Source organism: Dasypus novemcinctus, chromosome 2 (genome assembly GCF_030445035.2).
Source record: "Dasypus novemcinctus isolate mDasNov1 chromosome 2, mDasNov1.1.hap2, whole genome shotgun sequence".
Lineage (NCBI taxonomy): Eukaryota > Metazoa > Chordata > Mammalia > Cingulata > Dasypodidae > Dasypus > Dasypus novemcinctus.
In genome coordinates, this window is record NC_080674.1 from 30,735,683 (window position 1) to 30,741,107 (window position 5,425).

General features: G+C 33.9%; 1 pseudogene; it reads left to right on the forward strand.

Annotated features, from left to right (window-relative positions):
- Positions 1 to 508: 508 nt before the first annotated feature.
- Positions 509 to 1,260, forward strand: LOC101414512 (histone H3.3A-like; annotated as a pseudogene).
- Positions 1,261 to 5,425: the final 4,165 nt, after the last annotated feature.

Below are 5,425 nucleotides of genomic sequence, written 5' to 3' on the forward strand. Positions count from 1 at the left end.
CAGAGAATTTTTTCACAGTTTGTCTTCCTGCATCCTCTTCTGAACTTCATTTGGCGTCTGTTCTCATAGACAACCTGGATTTTATATCATTTTAACACAATTGGATTTGATCGCAACTTTTATAATATCCCCCCCCGATTTATAAATAAGTGAAAAGTAATGTTATTATGTTAATGGAATGCCAATATATTTAATTAAAGCTAGAGCAAAAGAGAATGGTTCTTCTAGAATTTTCCTTTAAATTCCTGGTCACCATGCATTACAGTATAATCAAAGTTATACAAGGAGAATATTAAAGTGTTGGAACATTTAAGCAAAAGAAATTTAGAATTTTTAAAGAAATATGAAATTAGTCCAGAATAAAATACAACATTTGAATTAATTGTGCATATAGAAAGGGTTGGGTATGTGAAAGGGAGGTAGAAAGGGATGAGTAGCAATTGTGTTCGCTGCCGCTCGCCCGCGCCAGCGCCGCCTCTCGCTCGACGCTCAGCCCGAGAAGGGGTAGTGAGGTCTCCGCGCCATGGCTCGTACCAAGCAGACCGCCCGCAAGTCGACCGGTGGGAAAGCCCCTCGGAAGCAGCTGGCCACCAAAGCCGCGCGCAAGAGCGCGCCCTCCACCGGCGGGGTGAAGAAGCCGCACCGTTACAGACCTGGTACTGTGGCACTCCGTGAAATTAGACGTTATCAGAAGTCCACTGAACTTCTGATTCGCAAACTTCCCTTCCAACGTCTGGTGCGAGAGATTGCTTAGGACTTCAAGACAGACCTGCGCTTCCAGAGCGCGGCTATCGGTGCTTTGCAGGAGGCAAGTGAGGCCTATCTGGTTGGCCTTTTCGAAGACACCAACCTGTGTGCTATCCATGCCAAACGTGTAACAATTATGCCAAAAGACATCCAGCTAGCACGCCGCATACGTGGAGAGCGTGCTTAAGAATCACTATGGTGGGAAACATGTCATTCTCAAAAAAAAAAAAAAAAATTTTTTTTTTTTTTCTCTTCTTCCTGTTATTGGTAGTTCTGAATGTTAGATATTTTTTTTCCATGGGGTCAAAAGGTACCTAAGTATATGATTGTGAATGAAAAATAGGGGACAGAAATCAGGTATTGGCAGTTTTTCCATTTTCATTTGTGTGTGACTTTTTAATATAAATGCGGGGACATAAAGCATTAATGCAAGTCAAAATGTTTCAGTGAACAAGTTTCAACAGTTCAACTTTATAACAATTATAAATAAACCTGTTAAATTTTTCTGGACAATGCCAGCATTTGGATTTTTTTTAAAACAAGTAAATTTCTTATTGATGACAACTAAATGGTGTTTGTAGCATTTTTATCATACAGTAGATTCCATCCATTCACTATACTTTTCTAACTGAGTTGTCCAATAATGCAAGTACATGTTTTTAATGTTGTCTGTCTTCTGTGCTGTTCCTGTAAGTTTGCTATTAAAATACATTAAACTACAAAAAACAAAAAACAAAAAAAAACAAAAAAAAAAAAACAAAAAAAACAAAAAAAACAAAAAAAAGAAAGGGATGAGTAGTAAGAGTGCCGTAACTCAGGGCCTTAGTATACAAAGTAAAAAAATAAGAATGACATGGAAAAAAACTTATTCTGACATTAGGTAAATGCCTTCGATGCCGATCAAAGAAATTTAATTTGATAACAAAGGCACTATAAAATAATGAGGTGCGTGGATGTGGCTCGGGCAGTTGGGTGCCTGCTTCCCACACAGGAGGTCCGGGGTTCAGTTCCTGGTGCCTCATAAAGAAGAAACAGACAATGGTGACGAGTAGACAATTAGCAAACAGATGAGGGAGCTATCTCAGAGACGGGGGAGTAATTAAAATAATGATGTTGTGTAAAATAAATTAATGCAGGAACTATAGCAAAGGTTAGAGCCAGTCAAAGGTACTGGGAATAACTGGACACTGAGAAGAGGAATTGAGGTCTCAGTCTGGGGCAGGGGCCACCCTATAAATGATCTAAAGATGCGAGAGACCGGTTTAAAGAAAGTGGAGTTGCAAGAGAAAGGGAAGAAAGCTTTTATTTTATGACTATTAAACTTGTATGGTTGGGAGAAAATTAAAGTGCAGGTATTTTGAAGGTAGCTTTGAAAACATAACTAGAGAAACAAAAAGTTATAGCACTGGTTTTAAATGTGAGGATTTTCACCAAAATAGTGATGGCTGAATGCACAAAAGGATATTTTGAGTTGTATATATGTTACTTCAATAAAAAGTTTTTAAAAAAGCAAATGAGCAATTTGGGAGAAGTTTTCAGTGATAGGAATGGAACAGTGAACTTACACTGTGTTTCTGCGAAAAAAGTCACATGCTGTTCAGTAGAAACCGGCTTGCTAGTAAGAAGACTGTACCATAGCAAACTACCCCAAGAGTCTGAACTAAAGGAAATAAATAGTTTGAACACTTTTACTACTTGCTTTCTATCTGTTATTAATTGCACTGACTGAGTGAGTGACTATTTGTGCAGTTGCTATAAAGTGAACTAAATTTAAGGAACAAAAAAAAAAATATGGCATTCAGAGTCAAAAGTAAGGTTGATGATTAAATGCATCAGTTTTAAATCGCACTCTAACGTCTTCTGAGGCTGAAAATATTTTTCATACTTGCAGCAAAATCCATTCAACTATTTATAACATACAAGAAGAAAAGTAGACTCACATAATTCAAAAATTGCAGTCTGGAAACTCTATATGATAAATTTCTAGAACTTGTGTATTAAGGATATCTGTTCAGAACACAGAAATGATTAAATTTTAGCTTTTGTTTTTTATTTGAGTATCAGTGCCTTTGTAAATACTATATTTGGAGTATCTATTGATCACCTTCTACAAATATTTAATAGCCAGTTACTATTAAACCTACAATCATGTCTAGTTCAAATAATATAATAGATATACTAACAGATTTTCCTTTGTCAATGAGGAAAATAACAAGTTTGAACAATTTGTTACTTCAGAAATAAATACATAAATAATCTATCATAATATTGATGAAAAATTAAGTATTATTATAACAATGTATAAAGATTTTGTAAACATTCTCTTAAGTGCATGTGGAAATTCATTCTAACACTATTTAAAGTAAGCAAACAGGAAAGTTGTGAAAAATCATTTACATAATGGACAAATGTAAATTCATTCTAGTTGTAGAGATAAGCTCCCTGCTGCCTTGATTATATTACGCTTTCCTGCTGCTATATGAGCTCTCACAAAACTGAAAAAAATATGACATTGTGCAGTTATGAGTTTGAAGCAAAGAAGCAGCCATGTGATATTCCATTAATTTATTCAACCCTAAAGTCTCAGCTCATGAATTATCCTTGCTACAGATATTTGACATGTATAATCATCTATTTGAAAAATAATCTATTTGGAATAGCGTATATGAGAATCCAACTTTAACTATGAACTTTAAAGAATTTAAAATACAGGAAATTACAATTTATTGTGGTTGTTCATGATTGTTTGTTCAATGAACTGTCACAAAATCCAATTTCCACATTACACATTTTCTATATAAAGAATTGATTCTCTTTTTTATTTACGTTGACCTGATAGTTCTAGAGTTGACTTATTATGACAAGTATTTCCTAAATCACTAATCTTACGGAAGATAAAATTTGTCTATTTATATAATAGTATTTGCTCAGTTTTAATCAGTCATAACTACGTGAATTCACAATGAATTAACAATATGAAAATGTATTTTAGTGATATTTATTACATTTTCAATTATGTCTCACATAAATAACATGGAAATATAATCTTAATATAAGGAAGGAAATAAATATGAAATAAATACAAGTATAATCTTCATAACCCAAATAAACCCAGTGTTCTAAAATTACCCTGTCAACTGATACTTAAAACAAGTGTTATATGCTCTCCCATTCTATGAATTGAGAATACTTTAGCACAGTGGCTATGAACCAGTTCTCCAGACTGAGAGAAAAACTATGGTGCCCTGGAATTTTCATCTGAAAGTTGGTTGAGCTTAAACAAGTTACTTTATCTTTTGGTGACTTACTGAAAAACAGAAGGAATAACCGTTCTTACCTTGTAGTGACATTTAAATAACAATCCTTTTAAGCCACTTCAAACAATTCCTGACTATGACACAGTGTCCATTAATGTTTCTAGTCACCATCATTATCACTTATACTACTATTGTTGTTGTGTTTATTATTATAAATGCTGTTCATTAAAATTTCAGTGTTTTTTTTTTTTTTCTTTCTCCGGAATTGTTTCCAGTTCATTCTGAAATTACTAAAATTGAGGCTTATTGTTTGCAATTGCTTACATTCTACCACCTGTATGGAAAAGTGTCTTTTGCCTTTATCCTTCAAAGTGTGACTGTAAACTTAAGTTGTATGCAATAAACAATTACTTAAATTTTCACATAAAGGAGGGAAATCATAACCAAACACAAAACAGACTATCTGGCATCTTTATCTTCCTCAGTTTATCCACAGAACTTGATTGCCACTATGCAGCGCATCACAGCCTTGTTTCTCCTACACCTTTATTTTTCTTATTCCAAGTTACTCCAAGTTCTTGGCTGAAGACAATAAAAATACCCTTATATGGAAATCTATTTAATATCTATTTTTCCTTTTCAGACCAGCTGTTGATTTACTTAATCAAAAATAAAACAAAACAAACCTTAAAATATCTCACCAGTCCAATAAATTTTATAAATTCCCAAAGAATCTAAAATATTTATTCATATTTGAACTCAATATGCATATTCATGTAATATAAAACTTTCCTTTAATTAAATAAATTTAAAGCATACTTTGTATGATTGAAACTCTTTCCTCTACAGAGCTTCTTAAATTTGAACTTTTAAATTCATTTGCTTTATTAGTAATAATTCATTCCTTCCATTAAACCTCAGTTTATGATGGGATTCTCAGATCCCAAGATAATTGTCCCTTGTTAAAATACTTAATCTCTACTAAGGAGTCTTTCATAAAAAGAATAGGTATTTATTTTAGTTTTAGGGGTACTGTGATCAACTTGCACACCAAAGATCTTTGTGGAATAGATTGTTCTGATTGCTGCTACCCATATGTTTATGATGACTATTTTGTCTCTTGAGATTAAGTGTCCTGCTTGTTGTCTCCCTGTCTTGTATACCATTACACTCACTGGATCCTGGAAGCCCAACTATATGACAGCAGTTTCCACTGTCATTTCTGCCCTATAGGAAATGGTCACCATTGAGCTCCCAGACATTGGGGATTCCCCATGGATGGATTTCTCTTAGCTTTAGTGAAGGACATTATGCTCAAGATACTCATGAAGAGTATTTTAGGGAATAACTGAACAGGTATGACATGATAAATCTACTATACCATTTCAATCTCTCTATGACTTTGTTACATGCCCCTGTAA